General features: G+C 57.5%; 1 long non-coding RNA gene across 3 annotated transcripts in view; it reads left to right on the top strand.

Annotated features, from left to right (window-relative positions):
* The window catches only part of LOC109292214, a 94231-nt gene that overhangs the window by 52216 nt on the left and 14122 nt on the right, over positions 1-27893 (top strand). The window contains exon 2 of one of the 3 annotated variants that reach the window (XR_002096080.1): positions 25091-25188. This is a non-coding gene — a long non-coding RNA (uncharacterized LOC109292214). Of the gene's footprint in view, positions 1-24722; positions 26370-27893 lie in introns of those variants that run through there. The other 2 variants (XR_002096078.1, XR_002096079.1) reach the window with 2 other exon arrangements.

The raw sequence follows: 27893 nt of genomic DNA, 5'->3' as shown, positions 1-27893 counted from the left end.
GAAGGGCTCCATTCACAGCCAGAGGAATTTGTGCAGCTAGCGCCTTGGGGCCTAGCTGGCATAAGGCCACTCACAAATGTTCCTGGTATCATTCTCTTGGCTTAAAGGAGAACTGCGTGCAAGGGAGCCCCCATCTTTGGTGCAGGGTGGCAGCATGGATCAGCCTGGCAGTCGGTAATGATCATGACAACCAGGCTGTGCTTCTGCTCCAGGGAATGCTGACGGGACCATGCTGCCCTGCCTGCGGTGGCTCAAGTGATGGATGCATGATGGGACCCTTGGATGGGGCTTGTAGGTGCTGCTATAATGCAGTAATGACAATGCCTCACCTGTCTTGGTGGTACAGGGCTCTTGTAAGAGCCCATGTTCACTCTGGGAGGAGCAGGATGGAGGTGCTTTCAGCAGGTCTCGGAGCATTTTGCAAGGGAAGTCATGGCTATTATCCTATCCTCCCTTTGCACATGGGGAAACAGAGGCACAGGGAGGCCAAGGGACTTGTCCAGGCTCAGACAGCAGCAGGACTGCCAGGGCCCTGTCCAGAGCTCAGTTCTCTCTGTCCTCTTATTACAAGGAAGCGAGACAGGACAGGGTGTCATAGCACACAGGCATTATAGACGGAAAGGTTGGGTGGGTGGGTGTGGGTGTGTGTACGCACAAGCTGGCTCCTGAGAAGCTCCAGCTCAGTAGGGTAACTGTCTCTCCCCCAGCCAGTGGGGCAGCTTGAGCTGTGGATCTATATTCTCCTCCTTAGCCATGTCACTGTTGATGGAAGAATCCATTAGAGCCTGATCAATCCCTTTCAGACGCTGGTCTTTGCTCGGGATAACGGCACATGCTTTGCCTTTCAATCGTATTAGCATTGTTTCACTTCCCTCCAGTGCCTGCTCCCACCCAGCGCATGCACTAAAGGATGCCAAAAGCCCCCATAGCTCGCCCTGCATGTCTGGCATCATGGTCCATCTACTCTGGGGAGGATACATCCCCTTGACAAGACAGCAAAAGGCTGTAGCCCCATTCCCCATCTGGGAGACCGAAGCTGGGTGAGCTTCTCCAGTCACCTGGAGCTCAATGCATGATGCACCTGGCATTCAGGCCAAGCTGGATTCTGGCCTGGAGGTAGCTGGGATCGTAATGGCCCTTTAGGGGGCTTGGGATAGGTCTAAGATGGTGTATGAGAATTGCAGATACTCAGCACCTATGGAGGGTGGGCATCTTTATTGGAGAGAGAGCACCAGCTTCTTGGCATGAGACTAGCCTCTAGAGCAGCTGTAGGGAAGAACAGGACCCCATTGTGCTAGGTGCTGTACAGTTAACAGGCCATCCATGCCTGGGAGAGCTCACAAAGGGTGGAAACTGAGGCACGTAGCAGGGGAGCAGCGTGCCCCAACTCAGCCTCTTCTCTTGATCACTGAGCTGTCGTCGGAAGATTGACACGCTAGATGCTTTACTGCTCTTGTCAGGGGCGGGCTGCGGAGCAGTGGCTTCAAGCCATGAGCTGTCCATCTCTCTCTAGTCTCCTCACCCCTCCAGCCCCCTTTCCTTTCCAGGTTTCACCAGCAGGTTCATGGTAGCTGGTTCCCCAGGTCTCACCCAGCAGGGTGCCCAGGCCTCTCATCTGCCCGTGCCCTACTGCCTACCAGGGCCTTTATTTTTTGGCTCTGCATATGCCATTAGTGTTTGATAACAAGTTAACTGCGATGATAACAGTGGTTAGGAAAAGTGACAGGCCCCGGAAGAGAGGAATCCGTCACTGTCATGTCCCCAGCTGCCAGGAGATCATTCTTAATGTCATGCAGGCCCGACTCTGCTGCAGCTGCTGCCAGCAAGAATGGAGGGGAGGAGGAATAAACAAAGTCAGCCATGGAGGGGGCCGGTGTCAGCCCTGGGCTCTTGCTTCCTGCTCTGGGTTCTAATTGCAAAACCTCTGATTGAGCTGATGGAGGATCCCCCTTCCCTCCTACCCCCCCACTGTCCTCTCCCCAACGATCCTTGGGCTCGTTTGCCGTTTCCTTCCTTCTGTTCCACCTTCCTCTGCTCCCTGCCCCCATTTCTCATCAATGGATTTAATCTCTCCCTTCGTATCCAGGGTTACACAAGCTGCCAGACCCTCGGAGAGCCTTTTTCTGCTGGCTGTAATGAGAAGGGAATGCCAGTTACGTGCTGTCTCGAAGCTAATATGCGCCGAGGAGTTTCTGCTTGGAAAGGGCTGGCAGAGGTGGCAGTTCCCCGGGGGTGGGATGTGAGGGAGAGAAGGATGGCTGTGGGCCAGCATCCAGGTGCTTTGGGAGCTGAGTCTGACAGGAGATGTGGAGCTGGGGTAGTAGGAGCCAAGGTGCATTGGGACAGAGGGGCTGCAGGACTGGAGGGAGGCATCCTGGGGCACGGCTATGGCTGCGGCTCCGTAGCTGGGGAGTGGTGCAGCTGCTGGGGGAAAGTGGCTTGAGCTCCAGGCCCTGCTCAGCCTCCCACTGTCCATAGTGAGGAGTCTGCATTTCGGAGGAACCAGCAGGAGCCCCTGGTGCCTCCCTCCAGCCTTGTCCCCTCTAACCAGGTGCTTCGGCCTCTCTGTCCAGCTCCCACTCAGCACAAGCTCTCTCCCTGCATCAGCCTCAGTGACCAACACCATTGCCATGTGCCCTCTGCACACCCAGCCTGGCCCTGTGGCCTCTCGCACCGCACCGCTGCCCAGTTTAAAATGTGAGGGAGCCTCACGCCTGGCTCAGCCCAGCCTCTGGTCGAGCTGATGGGCACTGCAACCTCAGCTGGGAGAGCTCCACCCCGGGAGCTGAGACCTAAGGCTGAATGGGAGTCGGCAGATGGATCCCTGCTGTGCTGAGACCACGTCCAGCCAGGGGTGCTGTCTGCTGGGGTGGGGATCCTGCAGCTGGAAAGTCACTGGGCTATGTCATTGCTTGCTGCTATCTCATGCTTGTTGTTCAGTGCTGGGATCGGGGGGCCTGGGAAGGGGAAGGTCAGGGGGTGGTTCTGACTTGGGGGCACTCTTGGCAATGTGGTGTTGAAGCCAGGCCTGTTCATGCTGGCTGACTGGCAGCTTTGGTGGGTGCCTGTCATTTTCCAGGTGTGCCGGGTGGCCAGCGCCACCTTTCTGACTGGGCTGCAGGGGCCTCCAAGGATGTATTAACCAAACAAGACCCTTCCCCCTGTCCTGGCTATACTTGCTGTTCCTTTCCTACGACCAGTGCTAACCAGTTATTTTCCAAGCAGCACATAGATAATAAATCTCTCTCCTCCCCTTCCCCTTCCACTCTTTCTCTGGGGTGGGAAAGGCAGAACAGGGCCACATGGGCTGGTAGCAGGCCTGTTACCTTCCAGCACACTGGCATTGCTGAGGCAGGGGCTGGGTCTCCCATTTCACCCCAGGCACTCGGAGACTTTGCAGGGGTCTGGCACCAGTGCCCAGGAGGGAGCAGGTAGTAGTGTTGTCTAGGCTTGTGAGTGGTGGCAGCACCTGCGGGGTGGAGGTGGTGTTGTACTGGTGCTCGCTTCTGGACCTTTGCTAAGTCTGGATGGTGGGAGACCATGGGGGCCCACACACAGACAGTCCCACAAAGGAGCTACGATGTGGCCAGTTGGTTTCCATTCCATGCATCCATGTGGTGAGGACCGTGGGGCTTTGCCAATGCCAACCAGTCTGAGCCACGGTTCCCACCAGGCGCGCATTGCTGTCAACACCCCATCTCACTGACTGGGAAACTGAGGCACAGAGTGAGGAAGTGGCTTGAGCTGGTGGGTGCTGCCTCTGCAGTAAGGCAATATAACTGACTTAGTGCAGCCCTGAGCCCATGCCCCTGCACTGCTCTTGGGTGTGCTTCCTGGTGCCTCGTTCTTCAGATGTAGCGTGTGCTGGGGCAGCAGGGATCAGGCTGCTTGGCCTTGGTCCAGGGCTGGGCCCGGGGCGCTGTCAACATGCCCTCCACTGCTCATGACAGCAGACCTCTGAGATCTCAGGCACCGGCCTCAGGAGCCTGACACCTACTGTCTTCCCTTCCCCATTAGGTTCCCCCCCCACCCATCTTGCTGCTTGCTCCCAAATTACTCGGGTGGCGAAGCAGACCAAGGAGGTGCCAGATCTGCTTGTTAGATGGTAGCAATTATGGCACATGTTAGACACCAAGGTCTCCATCGCATCTAGCATTTTCCAATTAGATGCTGCTTAATTAGCCTCATGAATATTCAGAAGCTCCATGCCCTTTTACAAGCTACTTGTCTAGCTCTGAGCCCTCTCTGCTGGGAACTGTATCTTTAAAAGGCCCTGGTGGGCACCAGCAGTGTTGTGCAGTGGCAGAAGTCCAAGCAGCGCCGATCCTTTCGAATTCAGGCCCCGAACGGGGCAGTCTGTGTGGGATTTACAGCTCTGAGTAACTTTTACCTGTAGTGGAATGTGCTGAACATCCAGAGGAGAAGAGCGGCTGTTAAAGTCCCACGAGCAGTTAAAGTCCCACGAGAGATTTAAGTTCCCTGGAAACATGGAGGGCGACTGAAGAAGGCTTGAAAAGCACTTCATCCTGTTTGCACATACAAGGGCTGCTGCGGAGCAGCAGAGCAAAGGCAGCTGCCTTCCTGCTAATAGCTGGATCTGAAGCACTTGATGGCTTTCAAAGTTTCCACGCAATGACTCAGGCAGGGGAGGCTGGCTAGGAAATGCACTGCCGATGTCTGAGGGGGCTTGCACGCCAGCACCAGGGAAATGCAGAAAAGGGACATGTGATGGAGAATGCAAAGGGAAGGTGGGAGCAGGGAGGTTGCCTCATTGGCTTGAGTTCATTCATGACCCTGTGAGTTACTGGGTGGGAGGTCGGCAAGCAGTGCTCCCATGCTGTGGGTGGGATAGGGGATCCCAAATGACACGAGGAAAGATGGAGGCAGCAAACCAGTGCCTCTGGGCAGGTGTCCTGGCAGCTCCCACCAGGTTTTGAGAGATGCTGTTTGGATCTGCAATGGGGCATGGCGTGTGCAGGCCCCAGCGCTGCCATGGGGCAGCCCTAGGGCTGTAAGAGGCTGTCCCCTCTGAGGGTCACAGGCAGCAGGGCACAAGCAATGCCTTCTCCAAAGGCCAGAGGGGAGCGAAATAAGGGGGCACCGACTTCACTGCATTACACAGGGAGGTCTTGGATGGGCAGGGTAAGAGGCAAGCCTTGGGAGGTGGCACAGCTGTACCAGACAAGGCCCCTCTGGGGCTGCATGGTGCAGGCTAGCTCTCATTAATGGACAAATTACCAGGGTGTAAGGCTGTACTTTACTTGCAAACTGTGACACTTGGCCCAGACCACATGAAGGTCCTGATGTGTGCTGCTGGAGCCAGCTGCTGGGCTGTGCAGTGGCTCTGATTACACAGGGGTGGTCTGTTAGACCTAGGACTGGGGATGGAGCAGCCCTGTGTGGTCAGGGAGCACTGTGATTTCTGCAAGGCTCCTTCAGTGACGCCCTGCCTGACGGCATCCTCCCCATTCCCTCCACCACTGATGCCTCTGGTGATTATTGCTGCCAACTGCCCCATCAGTGCACACTGCCTTCTGTGGGAGGCTCTAGGGATTGCACAGGTGAGGAGGTGCAACAGGTGGTGGCGGGGCAAAGAATTCAAGCCGCATCCTTGCAGGCTGCTCCGTCACGTGTCTGCCCTGGGGCCCACATCCTTTGCTGCGAGGAGGAGGATGTACCTTTTGTCCGCCTGGCCTCACTGCTGAGGCTGCCCCACATCCCTGTGCTCTTAAAGAACTAACAGACACTGATCTCCGACCTCCCAAGCCACACTGTAACTACACGGCTTGCCTTCTAGTCTAGAGAAGGTCCCTAAAACAAAGGACTGTATGGCCCAGTCCTACCAACATCCCGTCCCACTGGAACCTGGAGCCCAGATTCCCTGTTGCTCGCGAATCTTCCCCCGAGGGCTCCTGTCTTACACCCCTGCCATACCGTCCCCAGCCCCCAAGAGAGTGGCACCACCTTAGATGGACCATCTTTCCCCTGCCTCCGAGGCATCTCATTTCCTGAGCTCTTTGATTTAACATGGAGGTAATTTCCCGGAGGGGTCTGAAGCTGCCTTAATGTAAGCTGTCAAAATGATGTTGAATTGCGCTCAGCAGGCTGCACGTTCCCTTGATGCAGAGACATCTTGTGTGACAATCTTGTCAAAGCTCGTTTGGAAAAGGTGTTTTGACTCGCTGCTAATGGATCCTCTCTAATCATCCTATGGCAGGCGCCCGGCTCCCCAAACCCAGCAGTGGGAAATGGCTGGGTGAGCTGGAAGGCCCTCCTGCCTGGAGGCGGCTTGGTGCTGAAGGCAGGGATCTCTTTGGCCTCACTAATGTGCTGAGATCCTCGTGATGCTTGCAGATGTGCTGTGAGGCCTGGAGGCTCCTGGCAGCATCTTTTGTGCAGGAAGCACTGAGGGGAAATCCCTGCATGGATGAATCCGAGTGGCAGGATGATCCGCGTCAGGGGTGAGGGAGATCACCAGCTGATTAGTGATCAGGTGTGGTGGCTACTCCCTGGGGGCTTCTGCTCAAAGCAGAAGTCTCCACAGCTTGAGCGGAAGAGCCAGGCTGTGCTGCCAAGAGGTGTGATAGGCACAGAGAGGGGGTGTGTAGCTGTGTTTGGGTCCCTGAGGCTTAGAGGGGCTCAGCACCCCCAGGACCAGGTAGGCCGTCCTGCTACCTGAGCCTGGGTTCACCCCCAAACACCCAGGAAAGCAGAATGGGAAAGACTCTGCCTGTGCAAATGGGGCAGGTGGCCTCTGCTCTTACCAATGAAATGAAACTTTAAAAGTAAAACCCAATAAAAGTCAGATTATCAAGGTGGGATTAATATGACCTTAAAAACCCAGCTAACAAGATTGGAAGACTTAGCCAGCGAGGCTGAGGATTAGAGATGATGAGAACAAATCTCCAGTGATGAGGGGCGCTTCCAGGGTATCCTTGTTGAACCCACCAGCGCTCCTGGCCTCCTGCAGCCAGGACCTGGTGGGGATGGGGCTGCCTGAGGGCGTGCAGGGAAGGGGAGTTGTGGGCATTTGAGGAGGTTGAGGCTCCCAATGCTGCTGTCATGACCTTTCCTTGGTCAGATTAGGGATGGCACCTTAGTGACCCCAAGTAGTCGTGTTCGCCTCTTTCTGAGGTCACGATCAGCACTGAGGGCTGGGGCTGAGGTTGTCCAGAAGTGGCCCCTGATTCTGGATGTCCAGCCTGAGGTATCTTGGGGGACTCTGACTTTCAGCAGGTGGGTGCCCCCATTTTTTGACCATCAGGACCCTTTCTGGTGCCCCCCAAAATGGGGGAGACCTGAGATCATGAGCATTTCTGATAATCTTGGCCCTACCAGTGGCTTCTTCTCCCACCACCTGGCAATACTTTCATCACCAGCGCTCTCCCAGATCCCTTTTTTCAGAAGCAGTCTCTGGCCTGCCTCTCAGAGGGGCTGCCTGCCTGCGGCCATCATTGGCTGCTGTCAAAGTCAGAACCCAGGGACCTTTCTTTTTCCGGAGGAACGAATGCAAAACTCAGTATCTTGTTTCAGCTGCCAGAGGCCTCAGCTGCAGCAGCAGCATGTGCAAACTCTCATGTTCGGTACAGCAGTCCTCTGGCGCAGGGCCACACGGGTGCTGTGCAGACGCGTACTGGGGGTTCAGCTGCCGTGGCCCAGGCGAGGCGGTGCCTCTGCACACGTGCAAGCTGCACGGGTCGGTCAGCTGGAAGATCAGGCAATTGTTGGTGCCATGTGGCATGAATTGACGTGAAGGGTTATTAGGGGGCAGTGGCTTCCAGTTGACACTGAGCAGGAAATGGCTTTAATGCCACTGAATGCCAAGAAGGCTATTCCTATGCACTGGAGCAGAAGGGACTCGCTGCTTAGGAAAGAGCGTGCATTCATCAAGATACTCCAATCTGCAGGAGGAAGCTGAAGGGCTGTAGAGAGATATATGTATTGGCAGCAGTTTGTTGGCACAGGGAAATCACACGTCAGCAGGGGTTCGCAGGGAGGATGCTGGCGCTGACTGGAGGGTTCTCTCTTGGCCTCTTCCCTCCTTGCAGCTACTCGCTCTCATTACTGCTGTTCCTATTTTTGCTATGCCTCCGCCTCCTAGCTGGGCATCCGTTGCCACGCAGACCTCTCCAGAGGTGCCCACTGCCTTCACAGCACCCCTGCCCCCTCCTGGGCACCATCCATTGTGCTACATACAGCCCTGCCTGTGATGCATCTAAGTACCTGTGACCTGGGATGAAAGTTTGCCTTCAGCTGTATAAGCCTTATCAACTGAGCTAAAAGAAGCTCCTCCTGCCTGCAGTAGTAGGCCTCTTATCTTCTCTGTGGGGTAGAGTTCAGTATCATCCAGAGCCAGTTGATGCAAGCCCAGCCAGGCCTATGCTGCTCCCCCTGGGCTAGTTCTTCATGCTGTACCCCTTGGCTCCCCACAATGCTCCTCCTTTCCAGTTTCTGGCTTAATCCCCTTGTGTGATCTTAATGTCTCTGCATGTCTCTAAGTCCTGCTGTACCCAGAAGCCAAATGCTCCTTGCAGGATTCTTATGTCTCCCCTGTGGATTAGACACAATGGCTGCAAATTCCTTGTAATTTCCTAGTGCAAGGGTATAATCTGCTTCCTGAGAAACCTCCCAGCAGTTTCAAAGGGGAGTGCTGGGGGGATTGGTGTGCAGTGCCCATCTGCGCAGCAATCAGCTGGGGTGGAGGCTTAGTGACCGATCCCTCGTACATTCACCGATTGAATTATTCGCTGCTGCAGAGTCGGCTGTGGTTACTCACTGTAATAACCCAGCACCCGGGTTGATTTCCCTTTCATGGCTCCTGGAAGAGGGGGAAGGCTGAGCAGAGGGAGTTGGGGTCAGCAATGAAGAGGCTGTGTGCGTTCAGGGGCTGGGCCGGCTGGCTTGGCACTCTTGTTTTCCTGCTCCCCTCTCCCTACACAGGGCTTAGGAGGAGCACAGGTTGCAGGTGCTGAGGGCATCAGGCTGCTGGGTGCTGCCTGAGGAAGAAGGGATGAAGGGACCTGTGAGACAAGAAGGTAAACCTGAAGTGAGCACTTCTATGTTGGTCCCCAAAGCAGCACTGGGATTGGGCCCGTTGTGTTGGGCACTACACAGACACAGCAAAAGCTTGTGGCCCCAGGCCCGTGACTTCATTTCTGTGCCCAGAACATGGTCTTTAGCAGCGACTCAGGCCAGCAGGACAATGCTGCTGATCTCTCCTGACCTCCTGCCCAACGAGCCAAAGCTCCCCATGCTGCGCTTACTGCAGCAAGCCCCTATGTTGCCTCCGACGGTTCACATAGCTCTGCTCCGCCTTTCAAGGGAAAAAGGGAAAACGGGGATGATGCTTTTTGTTTTTGCTCGCCCACAACTAGAGAAAACACTTCTTTTTTTTTTCTGTCCTTTTTTTTTTAAACCCTTTTTAGCTGAAATGAAAAGCGTCTGCTTCCTTTTGAAAGCCCGCACCAAATGGCACTCTCTCGTCTGGGAGATTCTCTCTCCCTGTTGCCTCCGTGGGCTGCATGGCCGTTTGAAGCAACGTTGACCAAAGTCTTTGAAAGCCTTGTCTGGCCTGGAGCATCCCAGCGGCGGGTTCGCCCCTCCGAGTTGTTCTTAATCACCTCTGTGCTCCGCCGTTTAGCAGAATTCTCATTCTGGTTCATCAGCTGCCCTCGCTATTAAGTATCATTAAAGCTTAATTCAGTTCCCTAGGAAGCATCCTGATTATTAAGCAGAATGGCTGATGAAGCTGGTTCCCGTTAAGGGCAAACGAGTCCCCTACTGGAGGGCACTGCACAAAGTCGGGGGAGGAAGGGTGTGAAGCATTGTTGCGGGGTGTGGGGAATTTCAGGGGAGCTGGAATTAGGTGGATTACAGGAGAGGCCGGAGAGCCAGGCAGGACGGAGGAGTTGGACATATAGCGGGGGTGCGATCAAGGGCAGTGGGCCAGGCTGTCCCTCGATCCTGCTCCGTGCTGGCTGTGCCTGCACGCAGGAAGCCTTGCCTGCATCCTCCTGCTCCTCTTCCGCCTTGGTGGGGAATGTGGCCGGTTCTGAGCCCTCCCCAACTTGCAGCCAACGAGCTCAGGCATGCACAGATCACACGGCAGCGATCCGATGTGTCTCCTCACCTCATAGAGTCCCTCAGCGCAAGCCCTATAAATAAAAACCAGCGAGACGCTGGCTCGTACAGTAAATGTAGGCCAGCAACTGGAGAGCTGCCGTTCATTGCAGCTGCTGACAGCCTCCGGGCATGTGAAGGGACAGCACGTGAGCAAGGAGAGTTTACAGCCCTACCAGGCAAGATCCTCCTCCTCAGTCGATCGAGAAGGCATTAATCCACTTGATCGGTCGTACTCATGTGCCCAGCCCCTCTGCAGAGCTGCTACCGTGCTGGGTGGCTTGGGTAGGTCAGTTTGTCTTGCCTGTAAGGTCTGTGGGGTTGGGACTGTTCCTCTGTATTCGTCCAGCGCCTAGCACAGTGGGCCGTTGGCCGTGGTGGGGCCTCAAGGTGCTGCCGTGACCCTGGTAGCAGTGGTGTGGCAATCACGGGTGAGTCGGAAGAGGACTCGGGACTGAGCAGGTGCTGCATAGGTGGGTGCTGCTGGCATGTGGAGGAGGGACTTTGCTGCATGCATCCAGCTCTCAGAGCAGAAACTCAGCAGAGACTGGGCCCCAGCCTGGGCTGCCGCCCTGCAGCAGTGTCCTGGAAGAGACTGAGCCCCCTCTCAGGCTTGGGGAGTTCCTCCAGCTCAGGGCTGAGGCACGATTGCAGACAGGCATTGCCAGTGCCCGCAGCACAGCTGAGTGCTCTCTGCTCCAGGGCTGTCCCTCTGGCATCCCTTCACCGATGGATCCGCTCGCGCCCTCCCAGCAGATGAATAGTTCCTGATGTGGGGGAATTGCAGCCCTGGTATAACCTGCCTGCCTCCCCTCAGCCAAGTGCACCAGGCACTCCCAGAGCCTTGGGCCAGAATTGTGCTCCATTGTGCAGGTGCAAATCTGGAGGCACTCCCCTGCCTAGCAAAGCATTGGCCTGGAGAGCTGGTGAAAGTAGAATTGGGCCCATTGCACATCTGTAGCAGCTCTGCAGAGCATGTGCAGGAAAGGAAAGGCCTGATCCTCATCTGGGCAAATGGGAGCAGTCCCTTGACATTGCTGAGCTGTGCCAGTTTACACCAGTGGGGAATCTGGCCCAACAATTCTACTAGAGAATGAGGCCAGATGGTCCCTTCCTCTCCCTCCAGCGCAGTCTCCTCTGGCTCCACAAGCAGAGACAAGGGCTGGAAGAGCAGCACCTGCCATCACAGCCACGGCCTTGCTTCCAGCGCTACAGAGCTCTCCTGCAGCCTGTGCCAGGTGAGCACGGCAGCCAGCAAACCTGTCCATGCTGCTATGGGGGCTGGGCAGGTGTGGTGACGGCCCACCGGCACCTTTGCTTCTGAACCTCTGCCAGTCAGACAGACCCAGGCGGGAAGCGCCTGGCCCTGGCTTTGCCCAGGGGCTGCGTGAACTTTTGGAAAGAGCTCAACGCTGCAAGTGAGTTGATAAGAGAAAAGGGGTGCGGGTGCACTTGCACATGTCTGCTTGTAGACAGGAGACCTCTTCCTGTGTCGGTTCACCTGGAATGGGCAGAGGCAGCGGGGGGTTGTCAGGCTATGGCTGGCAGAGCTGGGGGGAGAGGGGCAGCCCCTTCCTGCAGAGAAAGTGCTCCCTGGGCAGTGCCGGGGTGCAGTGGGGCAGGGCTGTGACAGGATGCTTTGGAGGACATGGGTGTCTCTGTTCCTGGGACTTCCTTTGGGGCTGCTGCCATGGGGAAAAAGGGCAGTCCTTTGAGGAGACGGCACTGGGCTTTGTGTACCACATGGATGGGGCAGCTTCGTGCCATGAGACAGGGAGTCCCCTGCCATCTGCCTGGACAAGGTCTTGACCCAGAGTCCTAAGGCGTGTGGACTGGAGCTCTGTCCAGGCCTGGGGCTCTGTGCATCTTGCTCCGGGCACCTCAGCACAGCCAAGGGCACCCCCCCAGCTTCACTTCTGTCTCTGCTGTGAGCCCATGGACCGGGTACTCACCTTGCTCCGGTGCTCGCAGCCACAGAGCCCTGTGCTCCTCCCCCTGCCCACCTGGCGCAGGTAGAGATGCTGAGCGCTGCTGACGTGGGGAATTGCTGCCTCATCACTTTCGCAGGAGCAGGCTGTGAACAACCGGCAGCTGTCTCTGAACACGGGCGCAGAAATGTCTTCACACCTCCCGCTGCGGGAGCTGAGACAGCCCCTCCCTCGCCGGGGCTCAGCACCTGTGTTGAACAGAGACAGAGTCAGGATATGGGGCAGGGAGAGACGGATGGAGGGTCTGGGTTACAAGGGGGGATAGACTGGGGGGGGAAGGGATGTGGGTCTTTGGGGAGCGGACAGGAAAGGGTCCCTGTGTTTCTGCAGAGCCCGGGGTGCACAGGCTGCTGCTGGGAGGGTGTAGCTGGGCTCCCATCACGGCCTGCAGTTCCTGCATCCCCCATGTGTCAGCTCCTCTCCTGCAAGAGCTGGTGACAACTCACACCTCGAGCAACACTGGAGGCTGTCTGGAGGAGCTCTGTGAGCCACTCTGGGTGGGGGGGACAAAGGGAGGCAGAGGGGAGGCTGGGGGAAGGGAGGAGAGTCAGGCTGTGCCACAGCAGATGGCATCTCGGAGGCAGCGTGGTGTTGCACATGGCTGGGAGTCGGGACTGCCGGGCTCTATTCCTGGCTCCCTGTGGGACTCTGGCTGAGTCACTCCTGTGCCTCGTCTCCTGTGCCCCCTCTGCAAAATGGGGCTAACGCCCCCCACCCCATCGTGAGGCAGGCAGATGATGGTGGTGTGTGGTTGTGAGATGGATCCTGCCTGCAGTGCCTGGATGGAAAGTCCTGAGGCCGGCCAAAGAGCAACTCCAGGGCACTGTTAACAGGGACCCAGAAGGAGCCCAGCTTGGAAGTGCTGAATAGGGCTGGGCTTTCCAAAACAACCCAAGCCCCCATCTTAGCACTGACCTCAAAGCCACCTTTCCAGTGCTCTCGGCTGTCACGGAGCCAGCTGAGGTCCTGGGAGAAACCTGACCCCAGATGTCCGCGTTAGGCAGATCCATCCTGAAGAGCTGTTTTTCCTGAGCCTGACGAAGCACTAGGGCCTAGGCACTGAGCGAGCATGAAAGGACAGGGATTGCCCCCAGCTTTAATGGAGGAGTCCTGGGGTGCACGGAGGTGGAGATCATGGTTACGCTGAGGCCTTGTCTTCGGTGAGCGGCTGCCCCAGTTCCAGTAGCGTAGCTGCCCTCTCTGTGGGTAAACCAGTGGGACTATGATGGGGGAAGCAGCTGGATTCACAACAAAGTCCATGAGGACCAAGGCTTCGGAAAAGCCATGGGGAAACAGCCCTTCTTTGCCCTCCAGATCTGCTCCCCCTGGGCCTGCCAGGCTTTGTTGCTAGCTGTGCTCCTGCGCCCCCATAGCTGCGGGAGAGTGAGCTATGGGACAGATACCTCCTGTGCCTCCCCGTTTGCTGCCTGTGGAGTCCCTAGCACTCACCCTGGTATGAGGCCAACAACACGCAGCTTGTCCTGAGTGTCCAGCCAGAGGTGCCGGAAGCCTCCTTTGCCTTGTAGCTGAAGCACTTTGGAGCTGGGAGTTGCAGTGAGAGGGCAGGGCCGGGTCCCACGCCTGCCCACCCTAGCACTGCCCCCTGGCACGGGGACCCAGGGCTGGAGGGGAGATGCTAAGTACCCTGCGGGCATTGGTTTGTAGGGAGCCTCTTGCCCTGACTTGTCTCTTCCTAGATCCCCTTCTCCTGTCTGCTGATTCCCCTGTGGACAGTCTTGGCCCTGTGCTGTGGGAGGCTGGGCTGGCCTAGGCTCGGCCCCCGCATGCCTTGCTACCCATGTCCCCACTTGCTGGCAAGGATGATGTCCTCAGCTGGCTGCCAGGAAGAGAGGGGAGGAAGGCGGCATCAGAGGTCCATGCCGCACGGCTCTGGGCCCAGTTCTGTCCTGCCGCTCCTTGCCTCCCCTCCGTGGGACCAACCGGGAGGGCGGGAGGTGTTTCTAGGGCAGGCATTCAGGTCTCAGCCCCTCTCCCAGCAATGGCCCCTCAGCCTCCTCTTGTACAGGGTCAGGCCCTGACTGCATCCCAGCTCCAGCACCACGGCACAGCCAGGCCTGGCTGGGGGAGCTGCATGGGCAGCAGCTGCGGAGGTGAGGGTGGAAAGCCCCCATCTGTGGGCACAGCCTGGGGAGGCCATGGCCTCCTCCCAAGGCCGTGAGGGGGATCTGTCTCCCTGATGCAGCAGTCGATGCCATCGACTGGGGAGGAGCGAGGAATCGATTGTAATTTGGTGGAGGGGCCGCCACTAGGCATGCGGGAGGAGCAATTAGAGCAGCCGAGGCGGCGTGCAGCCAGGTTTTGTGAGAGGGGCTCCTTAATGAAGTCCACAGCCAATTGGACAGTTATTAACGTGGGGACAGGGTTGGCTAAGCCCGCGTCTCCGCCCATCCCCGGCTGTGTGCAGGCACACACCAGCTCCCTGCGCTGCAGGATGAAGTGCCGCAGGTCCGGCTCTCGGGGCGAAGGAGGAGGACGGGGCTTGGAGGGGCCTTTCCCAGGGGATTGTGACATGCTGCAAGTGCATGGGGATGGGCAGGCTGCGAGGAGCACAGGGTCCTCCTTAGTATCCACCATGCCACGTGGCACTGGGAAGGACCCAGTCCTAGCCTTCTTGCCAGGAGGTGTGATGAGCACAGCGGGTCTGTTTCCTTCCCAGGCTTTAGTCCCAGTGCACAGATAGCAGCACAGAAGTGTGTGAGCTACCTCTCCTCCTCCTGTCCTGGGAGAGGCAGGAAATGGTACCCACCCCACATTCAACAGCTGGGGAAACTGAGGCACCAACAGGGGATGTGATTTACCCCAAGTGATTCTGTGGCAGTGCTGGGGAAAGAACTCAGGAGTCCGGATGCCCGGGTTGCCCATGGGGGTGAGACCTTCCTTCCCAAAGTGGGACTGTCAGTACGAGGTCACCTTTCCTCCTCTCAGCTGTGCCTGTAGGGACAGGGAGCCCCCAGCTGAGCAGGGTTTTGCAGCCCAGAGCCAACATTGTGCAGGGTACGAGGGCTGCAGAAACGACTGCTCTGGCCCAGGCATGCCATCACCCTAGGGGACATCACCTGAGGTCTCGGGATGTCTATGTGGCGTTTCACTGCAGCCATACAAACCAGAACCAAAGAAACCAGCTGCAATGCTCCAAGTCCTTCTCAGCCCCCCCCGCTTCCTTCTTCATCCCAACTCCCTGGAAATTTCCACCCACGCAGCAAACAGCGACTGCTTCCCAAAGCTCTGGCTTTTAGGGCTTCAATGCAAAGACCTGTTTGATGCTCCCCAGCAAGAATTATAGCCCAGCTGGGTTGCTGAAGAGCAGGAAGGCAAGCATTCAGCTCCAAGCTGCATCTCTCAGGCTCAATGAGGTTTTATGCCCTTTGTGCTGTTGGGGGGACCTAGTGCCCGGTCCATGACTGGGCATCATGGACATGGTGGGGTTGCCTGGACTTGGGGGTTTCTGGAGCTGGGGCTGTAGCAGAGGCAAGAAGAAGAGGGAAATTGGGAAAAGGTCGAGAAGACTATAAATAACTGGGATCCTGGGAAGGAAATGTCACCAGGCAGCATTAGCAACATGCTGGAGACTCATCCTGAGATGGAGGAAGGGGGGGCACGATGAGATGCCAGGAGCAGCAGATGGCTTCATGGGCAATCACGGCTGTGGTAATACACGCTAAGATGGGGGTACGCGAATTGTCACGCTCCAGGGCACACACTGAGAGCCAGAGTGGGCAGATGGGGGGTCTTTACCCCAGCCCCAGACTTGCATGGGTAACACTGCCCAACTGCCCTGGGCTGCCTTCTCCCTAGAGCATTGGCACCTGACCCATGTCAGGGGCTGCATCTTGGAGCAAAAGCCCATCAGTGGCAAATCTGATCCAGAGCCGCAACTTCAGCACTGGGGGTGCGTTCCTGTGGGATCCAGGCAGAAGACCCTTGTGAGGGTGGAGGGCTGCTTTCTGTGCTCTTCCCCATCACAGCCAAGAGATGGGAGGGTGACAGGGCGAGGGGGGGAGAGAGACCCAAGGAGGCCATTCTCCACGGAAGAGCTAATAGAGACCGATTAGTAGTGCTTACTATTAAGCGCCTGTATCCATTCTGCCGTCGCCCAGTAAGTGCTGTGTAAAAGCCGGCCTGGTAATGAATTCATTGGTTCAGAGCTGGGCTGTCATGCTGCCTGGGTTATTATTAATGCGGAGAGGGGCTGCAGTCTGATGGCTCTTCGCACATCAGATGCAGCCCACCTCATACCAGGGTGCTGTCTTCCAACCTCTCGTGCCTGCAGCAGGTCTGGGCTACACCGCACCCTGCAGGAAGCCCTGCTTCTCTGTGGCCATGGGCCTTCCTCGGAGCCAGCCATAAAAGCCGTGCCCTGCTGCCTGCTCAAAGTGTCTCCTCCAGACCTTGGGCGGCCGCACGCCAAACTTCTGCCTTGCCTCCCATTCCAGCCTTGAGCTCATCTCTCTGCTTGCTCCCACCTCTGGTTCTGGGTCTGGTCCCATGTCTGACACTCACTGGTTCATGACCCCAGGCTGAGAACCCATGGATCAAGGGGACAGGCCACATATGCACTGGAGTAGTCCATATGTGCACTGCTGGACAGGACCTTCTCAGCTCTTCTTCCCAAGCTGGTCTTGTTCCTCAGCTCCTGCCAAGGCGGCTTTGTTCCAGATGACTCTAGTTAAATTGTGCCTAGGGAAGCATCCCTGAGTGGCCGGGGTCCAGATGGAGGGCTACCCGCACTGGACCTGTGGCTGCAGAATGGTTAGTCTGGAAACCAGGTTTCCTGGAGTCTCCCTACAGATGCTGAGCTTTGCATGTGGGGCCTACTCCTCTGAGAGATGAGGATGGAAAGCACTTGGGGCAGAGGAAATGCTGATGAGATGCCTGTGGTTTCAGCTGTGTATTTGGAGGGAGCGGGGACTCATTTCTCACCTGGATCACAGCAACCTAGTCAGGAATCGGGGCTGTGCTGTGCTGGGCGCTGAAGCCACCACTGCCCAGAGCTGGCACGCTGTTCAATCGAGAACTTGTCTATTGGAAATGGTCCTCACTCAGCCTGTGCTTCCCAGCAGTGGTACCAGGGGCGACCGGGGGACTGAGGCAAGTGACTTCACCTTTCTGGGCTTGAGTTTTCCAACTGCCAAATAAGGATGCCAATACTTTCCTGTGCCCCTCTTTGTCCAGCTGTCTGTCTCATTAGGTGTCTGGGGCACGGGCAGACTGGGTCTGTCCATACAGCACCTGTGATGATAAAGTCTGGGTCCTAGCTGGAGCATCTGAGCACTACTGGACTATGGATTTCATGGTGAACAAGCAGAGAGCTCCAGATCGTGTTTGAGGGGATGCAGGGGTGGCAGTGCCTGCATGGTGCTCAAGCTGCTGCCAGAGCCTGCCCCTGCTTTGTGGAGAAAGGCCTTCAAGCTACAGGGCGGCTCACCTGGCCCGGACATGAGAAGGGGCTGTCCTGTCTGCAGGCGGCTGGTGACACGCAAGGGCTGGGGGTTTGTCAACATGCCACATTGTATTCGGAGCCAATCTGCATTGGTAGGTCAGGCCTCTTCTCACTCAGGGGTGCCCTAGGGGTCCTCCCCTGGGGCTGAGGAAGGGTAGGTGATGTCTCAGGTGTGGGACACTCCATCAGGAAAGCTCAATGGTATCTGGGGTCCAGCCACACTCCCCACCACGGGGGCTCTCTGAGCAGTTGGGGGTGGCTCTGCTTTGCTGAGTCCCTTCCTGATGGCAGGTCCTCTGCTCCCCCGTGCACGCTGCAGGCTGATTGCACACATGTGCAATCACTCCCTGCTCCAGCCCGCACACCGGCTGACTTGCTGCCTAATCATCTTTCTTCTCAAGCCTCCAATCACGCAGCTGAATGTGCTGCTGATTAACACCTGGGGGGCGGAAGCACTGTGTGCCGGGCCAAATCCAGCTGTGGCTTGTGGCAGGGAAGTCAGCGCTGTGGGTTCTTCGTTGGAGCAGGGACTCCAGCGTGATGCTGGCATAACTGCTGACTGACTCTGGTGATTGCAGTGGCACAGTACTTGGAATCCAGCAGCCAAGAAGTGCTGAGTTTGGGCCCTGAAACATAAGGGAGTCGTAGCCTATAAGACCCTAAGGGAGAAAGACTCTGGTGGTGCCAGGGGGTGCTTGGAAGCCCCATTCCTGGCCAAGCCCAGGGCCAGCTGGAAGGACTAGCTGCCCAGGCAAGTCTTTGCCATGGCTCAGGACTGTGATTTGGTCTTGTGTGAACTCAAACAGGCATGACTCTGGATTGGTGCTTCTATGGGCCTGGCACAGGAGACACATGGCCAGAGGCAGGCTCCCTTGACTGGTGTCCACGCCGTGCCGGCTGTGGTTCCATGAGGGACTTGCAGGTCAGAGCTGGTGCCACAGCCTCTGGGATTACCCAAGCTGATCCCTACCTGGACCATGGCACAGAGCAGAGGTTTCCTAGGTGGAAATTCCTCCCCCCGCTACTGCTGTGCTACCGCCTGCTCGAAGGACACTTCTGCAGCAGTAGCAGGGGTGGTGTGTTGGGAGAAGCAGCTCTTGGGTTGCCCCCTTGACCCTATGTGTGTTTGATCTCTCTGGCAGCTGCAGTGCCTGTGTATGTGTGTGTGCAGCTTGCTGGCTGGGTAGCCATGTGCCATTTGCCTGGGCCCCTTGTTGGCTGGCCTTAATGGCACTTGGCAGCTGAAATGGGCATGTTATCAGCTGCCACATGACCTTCCCGTGCTTCCCCTGTGGGCAGCGTGGATGGTCCCGAGCAGACTCAGTGGCAGATATGGGGGGGAAGAGATGAAATGGAGAAGGCAGCGCTGCTCTAGGCTGGTCCCTTCTGCACCCTGCTCATGTGTGTTCATGTGGCATTTGGTTTCTAGGCCACATGATCCTGGCAGGGGCCAGAGGTGGGGATTGGGAACAAGCAAATGCTGTAAGAGCACATGAACAAGAACTGCTTTGGTGCTTAGCTACTTTGCACAGCATGGAGGGTCCAGGGGGCAGGTCCTAGGAAGTGGCAGGGCTGTTGGCCTGCATGCCAGGGGCCGGGCAGTCTGCAGGGGCAGTGTCCCATGACACATCTTCGTGCCCTAGATCAGAGGGAGAATGCACATGGCTGCCAGCCCAAGAGCTAAGCCATCCTCCACTGGTCTTGCCTAGGCCTGCAGGAATAGGGCAGAGCAGAAGCCTTGTCCAGCTGCCTCGCCTGGCCTGGGCACCTCTGAGACAAGCACGAGGCTGAGCCACTGGCATGCAGGCTGCCCCTGTGAGCTCCAGGGGCAAAAAGGCAGCCAGCAGGATGCGCTCAGAGGCACAGGATAGGACCGACTTGGATGAGACCTGCTGGGGTCCGGTCGTGTGCACATCCTGCAGGCTCGGACAGCTGGGAGCGGGCCCAGTGTTAGGGCTGGAAGTGCAGCAACAGGGCAGCGGGTAGACGTGGAGCCCCTGGCGGGGTCTGAGGAACCAGGCCCCTTGCGGGTGGGGTGGGCCATTGCCCACAGGGTGCTTCCTCCTGGCGCTGCAGCTTCCTGCCCCGGTCAGGGCAGGCCCCAGCTGGGCAGAGCCCTTGGTCTCCGCTGCAGGGCCCAGGCCACTGCTCCCTGCACTGTCCATGGTCCTGCTCTGCGACGACACAGTGGTGGCTGGGGCAGCCAGGGAGGGCTCAAGCACTCTGGCCTGGCTGCCCTTTCGAGGGAGGACTGGACTGGATTCCTCCACCTGCCTTGGAGAGGAGCCTGCCCCGGCCCAGCCTCTGCCACAGGTGCACCTAGGGAGACCTCAGGGTCTGAGTGGGCCAAACCGCGACCTTGCAGTACTGATGGTTCAGGCTGGGGAAGGAGCGTCCTCATGCGCAGCCTCCCCATCTCCTGCCGCCTGCTCCCGCAGGCCTGTTCTAGCCTGGTTCTTAGGCAACGTTCACGCTCTGAGCCGCGTATCAGGCAGCAGGACGGCACATCTGCCACTTGGCGCGTGTTCTCCCAGGCGCTCCCCGGGGACACCCGCGGGTGCAGGGAGCGTGTGGTGCTGAGTGGCTTCTGGCTTTGCTGAATGCACATGTTGCTGCATCCTGCTGTGAGAAAGCAGGTCCAAGACCTTGGAGGAGAAAGGGGGGTGGGGAAGCCCTTGGCTTCCGAGGTGGGTTCATACCACAGCTCCAGCCCCTGTGCCGTGAACAGGCAAGCTTCTTGCTGCTGCGTGTGTCAGCCTCCTTGATGGTTTCACCCCCTGGGCAGGGGTGGGTGGGCAGCAGGGCAAATTTCCCCGCATTGCTGGCTGCCACTGTGCTGAGATGCTCAGATGTGGGGGTTCAGGAGCGGCCCTGCTTTGTGGCCTCTGCTGAAGCGGGTGACCCCTGAACATCAGGATCTGGGCTGAGAGCCCCAGACTCATCTCGCTTGTCAGACCCAAGTCATTTTGTCTCCTTAAAGGGAGGTGATGCCTGAACCCCACAGGAGGGCAAGAACATGAGCACTTTTCTTTCTGAATATAAAGAACTTCAGGTCCCATGAACCAGGAAAGATGAAGGGGCAGGAGGCTGAGCAGGGGGGATGGTGATGAAAATTGGGGGAGTATTTATAGGGCAGTGAGAAACCACTGTTCCTGCCTTGGACTGTCCATGTCCTTCCCTCTTTTCTTCCTTCCCCCGTGCACCTTCCTAGCATGGGATGGCTCGCCCACAGCTGTGCACATCTGGAATCCAAGTGGGGTTGGAGGTGGGGTCTGGTCTGGGACTTGGACATGACTTCATCTCTCTCCTGGCAGGGCAGCACTCCCCTGTCCTTCTCTTCCTTCTTTCTTTAGATGGACTTGTGAGCTGCCAAGCCCTGCTCTGAAGTCAGTTCATTCAAGAGCCCATTGCAGCACGGTGTCAGTCTAGCTCCAGAGAGGGAAACACTGCAGAAACCATCCCCACTGAACAGGGGGCTCCTTTCTGCCTCCCTGCCCCCATGGCTCAGAGCGGGTGCAGCACACACATATGGGGTGGAAGTCGGGCCCAGGGGCCCCTCCTGGTTTCCCATCTGCAGGCTGGGAGCACACCCCAGCAGAGGCAGCCCAGCTCTAAACTGTCCTTTCCCATTTCCAGACAGCCCAGCTGGGCCTCTGCATGCATTTGTCCTGGGCTATGTCTGGGGGAGGGTTGCTTGGCTTGCTGTAGCCTCACCCAAGAAGTCTCTAGAGGTTTCCTCCACTGCCTGTCCACATGCTGGTCCAGCTTCTAGAGGACCTCCAACTCCTTGTGCAAAATGAGGGACCCAAAGGAAGGGCTGTGGGGCCTCGCCAGCCTGCCCTCCACCCACATAGACCAGTCTGGCCAAACCCACCTTGCTTCTCTTGGCACCATCCCCATTCACTGCCTTGTCTTGCCCCTACCTCTGCTCCCATGTCCTCCCCCCAAAGGACCCCACCTGCCCCAAACCATGCATGCTCCCTGGCTGGACAACAGCAGGCAGCAGCCCAGCTTCTTGAGGAAGACCACTGGTCAGCCTCGAGGCAGGAAGTGGCGAAAGGTCACGGCTGCTGAGTTCCCCTTCATGATTTATGGATATTCTCCCATTATCACTGTTATTAGTTGGATGCGGTTCCTGCTGCCGCCACCTGCTGGCCACTGGCTCATGGTGCTGGCAAGGAGCATGCAAGGGGGGGTTTCTAGGTGCCCGGTGCTGCCTGGGGCCAAGCGCGCACCCCAACAACAACAGGCACGAGTCTGTGGCAGTTGCACCTGGCGTGAATTGGCCCATGGTGCTGGGTAGAAGCTCACCTTAGAGAAAGGCAGGTCTTGTGATTTGACCTTCAGAGGGACATCACGTTCCTGTAAGGGCTGCATCAGGGCAGCTACACCGGGGACTGGTGCATGGGCCTGGCTCCTATTCCACCCACAGGCACACACCCAGCCTGTCCCTGTCTGTCTGCGGACATGTGCCAAGGCCCAGACACCAGTTCTTAGAGCAGCATCTGTGCCCTCAGCCCTGGTACCTGAGGTCCCGAGTGACGACAGCAGACCTCCACATGTAGAAACGTGGCGCCTTGCGGAGTTGCTGTGTGGCAGGTACCAAGGGATGGAGGGGAGTGAGTGGCCAGCAGGCAGTGAACAGCTGCTTTCCTAATGTGAGCTCATGGCCAGGGCTGGAGATGAGGCAAGGGGCTTGGCCATGGATCCATGACCCCTTCTTGCCTCTCTGATGAGGCTACTGGCCTCACGGCCCCACGTGAGGATGGACCGTTGAGTCTTTGGCAATGGCAATGGCAGGAGTATTGGAACTGGATGGCTGCACAGAAATGTGAAGGGGATGAGGGCTGAGTTTCCCGTCATCCTGGAGGGGGAACAGTACGTAGCTGAGGAGTGCCCACTGTTTGCTGAATATTACACATCCTAGCACCACTTTTCTTTTTCCCACCAGCCGTTTTCTCTCTTTTCTGGGGGTTTTGTTTTCTGATTCTTATTTGATGTCCCTCGTTGTGGCAGCTGGGCACCTTCAAGGGGCAGGAATAGCCCATCTGTCACTTGGCACTGGAGGTATCCCCCCCTGCTTTTCCTGTCCCTCTGTCTCTCCAGGCTCATGTGCCATGGTGGGGCAGTGCTGACAGCTTGGGCATGCTGTGTGCTCAGAGTAATCCTGTTACAGGTGGATTTCCAGATCATTAGGCAATAATTTAAGAGGGGTAAAGGAGCGATTGTGCCACGGAGCTGTGCAGCAGGGAGCAGCTGGCTGGCATCTCTGTGCGGCGGCGTAGGGGGGAGGGGAGCAAGTGCCTAAGAGATCTGTACCTTTTCTTTAAAGAGCAGTGGGGGGGGGCAGGGGGAGATAAATGGCTGGTGAGAGGAGTCATGGGGAGCCCAAGAGACGGGTGCCCCTGCTATCCACGAGTGGGGTCAGTGTAGGAGTGACCCGCAGCCAGCCTGTCCCACTGCTGCCTTCCCCCGCCCCCGGCCTGGGGTTGGCTCCAGCGGTGTCAGACCAGTTCCATCTCATTGCTCAGCATCTCTTCGCTCCTCCGTAGCAGCTGGCATGAGGTTAGCGCTGGCTGTGCTAGTGGCTGAGATGCATGTAGCCTGGGGGCAAGGCTGAGACCGAGCCAACTCACCCCATCTCAGCCCTGAACTGACTCCTTTCCCTCTAGCTGCTCATCAGCCATGCTGAAGACTAGAGCGAGACCCCACAGACCCATCCAAGCAGCTGCAAGTAGCAGAGTTCACGGGCCCCCACGGAGCTGGACTTGAGGGGGCAACAGAGGTGGCCAGGGCAGAGTTAACCCTTCCCTTCCCTGCGTGCTGGGAAGTACAGGACTATGCCCATTGGCCGCCATGAGCTGCTGCCTCTGAGCCCCTTCACAAAAGCTCCTCTGAGCTGCCTGTGCTCTCCCGGCACACACAAGGGAGCCCTTCTGTGTGGCAGCAAAGGCTCTTTTCAAACCCTGGCCCCAAGCCCCCTCCCCACTGAATGCATCAGGAACCATCCCTGTCCCCTGAATAACCTTGGGAGCCTGCCAGGAACTGGAGCCTGTCTGCAACCAGACCCCCATCCATGGGCTCCCTCCCCCAGCTCCATGCCCACAGCCCGGCGGTGCTGCTAGGGCCCTCCTAACAGGCTTCCTTGCAGAGTCAAGCCAACATGATCTCAGGATCATTCACTCATAGGCAGCATTTGGTCCCAGCCCTCCTGGGGGCATCTCCAACCTAGGCTGGTTGGGGTGCTTTGTCTGCAGGGCACTGGAAGTCTTCAGATGCTTGCCAATCACTCTGAATTGCTTTTCCCCACCTGGGAAGACCCTCCCGACCTCCTCCAGCCTCCCTTACTCACAGGCCCAGGGCCTCTTTTCTCAGCTCCAACATGAGCAGAAAGCCTCTACGGGTCCCCGAACATGCCCCAGAGTCTGTGTGGAGCTGCAGTGCAAAGGACTCAGCAGGTAGTGGAGAGCTAATAGCACCCACTGCATGGAAGCGAGGGACGGGGTAGCCTGGACTGGGTCGGGGGTGGGTTTCCCAGATGGCGAACTGTTGGGAGGAAGGGACTGGAGAGCACACAGCAACACACTTCATTTCTAACAATGGCCCTGTGTTTGTGGTCTGCAGGATGGAGCCAGAGATGCTGAACAGGGGGTTGAGGAGCCAGAGGTCCCTTTGGCTTGCATTGTCCCCTCAGGCTTCGTCATGCTGGGGGGGGGTCTGAATGGAGGGGCAATCTGTGCAGTCAGGTACGTGCTCCCTCCCCACCTGCTGCTTTCTCCCCTTTCCTCCTTCTCCCCCCTGCCCTTTCTCTTTGTCGTCTCTTCCTCCATCTCTCCCGTTTGCTATTTCACTCATCTCTTCTGCTGCTTCATACGATCCTTCTCTCTCTTCCCCAGCTTTCTCTGTCTCTCTCCTTTGTCTTGCTAACTTTCCTTCCCCAGCCCTTCCTTTGCCAGCTTGAGCAATGCATCTTCTTTCTGTAACCCGTGCCATGATTTCTCCCTGACTCTGGTGCCTGCCTGCTGTGGTGATGGGTATGTTAGAAACTCCAAGAGGCAGGGTAGGTAGACAGGTGAGTCCAATCCAGCCTGCACCTCCCTGTGGGAAGGCCTGGTCCCTGGAGCAGAGCTCTGCCTTCCTCCTCCCAGCCTGTGAGGTGGGGAGTGGGGGCAGTTTGTCTCCAGTTCATTTAATGACCCAGGCTAAGCGCCACCAGAGAGGAGCCAAGCCCGGCAACCCCTGGCTTCCTCTGATCTGAGCTCTCCCCTTAAAGCTGTGCAGCCCCGTGGAAGTGGCATCAGATGTGGGAGCGACAGCAGCCAAGGCCACATCAGGCAACAGCCATTCCTTCCGCCCATGTGTGCCATAAGGAGGAGGAGGAGGAAGGAGACAGGTGCTCACAGGGGGAATCTTGCCTTGTTGTCCAGGAACCTGATGCCCAGAGACAGAGACCTCAAGGAGAAGCCTTTTTGGCATGACTTTGGCAACACTGCCTGCCCATCATTGTCTTCTTTGCATTCAGCTCTCTGGACCAGCAGCTGCACCTTTAGCACCACCTACACAAGGACCATGCAGTAAATGCCACCCTTGTGACGGAGGAGGCCTAAGAGACAGCAACAGGTGAGGTGCCCTCTGGTGTTCCCACTCCCTCCTGGGGTGCTGCCAGCACTCGATCTTGGCTTCCTGGGGTGACCTATGCAAGGGCCAGAGCTCTGGGTCCAGTCCCACTTGCCCTCAGCCCTGCTCTGCCTGCCCTGCTCTTTCTGCTCCGTGAGGCCAGGGGAAGATCTGCCCAAGGAAGGAGGCTCCTTCATCCCCCGCTCAGCTCCCAGCGACCCTCCAGCACATACTACCGAGGGCAGCCCTGCCCAGACCATTCCCCCATTTCCAAGGGCTCTGAATTACTGTCCGGCTGTTCTCCCAGCCAGAGGCTGAGCCATCAGAGCTCCTGCCTGTTGTTCTCCAGGTGGCTCGTGCTCTCTCCTGGACTAGCAGGTGGGACATCAGTGCACGTGGACTATGGAGCTGGACTCACCACTTCCGTGCCCAGCTCAGACCTGGGGTGAGAGCTGGGGCAGTCACAAGCAGCAGCTCCTAGCGGACGGCCCGTGGGCTGAACTGTTAGGAGCAGCGTGGACGTCTGGCAGCTGTGGGGGCTGCAGGTGCTGTAAGCCCTGGGCACATTTCTGAGTGCCGGGGCTGTAAGAAGAAGCAGCCAAGTGGTGGAGGACTTTGCTTTTGGCAGCTGCCAGAGACTCGTGCCTCAGGATCTGGGAATGTGAGCAGCTTGCCATGGCTGATCACGTCCCAGGTTTAGGGACTGGTAGGCACGCGCAGTTTAGAGGTTAGACCATGGGACAGAGCACCTGCACCCTCCTGCCACCTCTGAAGCAGGCTCCCTGGATGGCCTTTTATGAGCCAACCCCCCTTGCTGAACAGATCCAGACTCTCCAGGCACCAAAATAGGGGCAGCTGAGCTCCCAGCAGCTAGTCATGCTGGAAGATCAGGCTTCTGCTCCTCCAAGTGAAACTGGGAGTCATGCTGGTCCCTGGAGCCAGGGGTACCAGGATATCCAGTCCACTCCTGCTTAGTCACCGAGATCCTCTATGGTGAGGTGCCAGCGAAGTGCTAGGTGCCATTGCTCCTGACGGTGACAAAGCAAGCCATGCTTGCTGCCACATGCAAGCTGGGGAGAGCTTCGTACGCACTGTACTTCCAAGGTTTGGACTGACGTGTTCCCAGCCACAAGGAGCCAATGAGTAATTCTGTAGGTGGCACATGTTGCTGTGCCAGGGGCTCTGTAAGTACACGATCCCTCCAGCATCACACAGCTGTGTCTGCTGCCGTGCAGTTCATGTCAGAGAACAAAACACACTTTAGCTAAGTTTCAGCGGTGCCCCTTGGCTCATGGAGATGGCCGGGGGCACCGTGTCCTGGGTTAGGGACTCCCAGGCACAGTTGTGCTGGCAAGGGTGGAAGCTGTAGAGGAAGGGGAATAGCTCGGAGGATGCTCAACCTCTGTGGCTTGGTGGAGCTGCACTGGGACAGAGTCCTCACTGTGCTGGACCTTGCGCTGTCATTTATACCCGTACCAACTGGCAAGGCAGAAGGCAGAAGGCAGCACTTGCATCACATTGCCCAAGATGGAGAGCAATAGAGAATATGCCCACTGATTTCAAGAGTTGTCTGGCACCTACTTGGGAGCTGGCCCATCACAGAGCAGGTTGCCCAGGTGAGATGCCAAGGACGTGGGACCCACAGCATTTCCAGAACCTCTTAGCTCCCCCTTCCAAAAACCCTGTCTCCCCAAGCAGAGCTCTGGGCTTCTTTGATTCAAGGGCTGTTACGTGATTCTCCTGCTGGGAGCTTGACTCTTGCCTCTGGCTCGTGTGTTAACTGGGAGGAACTTGAGAGAAGAAAGGCTAGTCAGAACACAGCCGCCAGCCCAGGAGAAAGGGAGTCATGCTCCAGACACTGATATATTATGTTCAGTGCTTGCCCTGTGCTACCAGGGGCTGGCTTCTCTGAAGGTCTGTGCTGCCGCAGTGCACGCAGTAGGCTCCGGAGAGCTTCAGCACCCCAGTGCACTGGTGCAGCATGCAGCTGGTTGCGCGCCGTGAATACAAGTGAGGCTGCTAACACGTCTGTCAGTGCTGCACGCTCCAGAGGACAGGCCGAGGGCATCGGCTCCCGCTGGGGCTGCAGGGCGTGGGGGAGCACAGGCCTTACCTTGAAACAAGCAGAATGAGGCAGTGCCAGTCCTCTGTGCGCTGCCTGAGTGCCCTTGGAGGAATGGGGCAGTTGACCCATGCCCAGACCATGGGGCCCATCCAGCTCATTGGCACATGCCCAGTGCCACACTGAGGCATCTGCGCCCCTTGCGTGTTGAGTTCCACCTCCCCGTCGCTGCCAAGGAGGCGTTGATGTACCCTAAAACTTCAGCCTGGGATGCATCTGGCCTGCAGGCCCTATGTCTGACCCCCACCCCGGGATAAATTAATCCAGGCCTGGAAGTTTTTACTTCCATGGAGCTAGTGTAGTTACTCACGTGAGTAAGGCAGGAGGGCTTTGAACCGGGGGGCGCTTTCTCTGTGAGCAGAGCTCGCTTCATGAAGAAGGCAGGGCAGAGCCCAACTGCGCTTTGATTCCTCCTCCTCTGAGCAGCCAGCACGTGCGTCTGGGAGGTAATTCCTCCCCATGTGGCGAGGCGGGGTGGAAACACAGAGAAAAGGGAAACTTGGAGACGGTTTTGTTAGAAAAGTAATTGACAAGATAAGGCCAGGGCGTGCTATTACCCGAGTTGCATCCTTCTATGAGGTTAATA

This window comes from Gavialis gangeticus, unplaced genomic scaffold, assembly GCF_001723915.1.
Source record: "Gavialis gangeticus isolate Ggan-Ray unplaced genomic scaffold, GavGan_comp1, whole genome shotgun sequence".
Taxonomy (NCBI): domain Eukaryota; kingdom Metazoa; phylum Chordata; order Crocodylia; family Gavialidae; genus Gavialis; species Gavialis gangeticus.
This window is presented reverse-complemented; position numbering and strand designations above follow the sequence as displayed.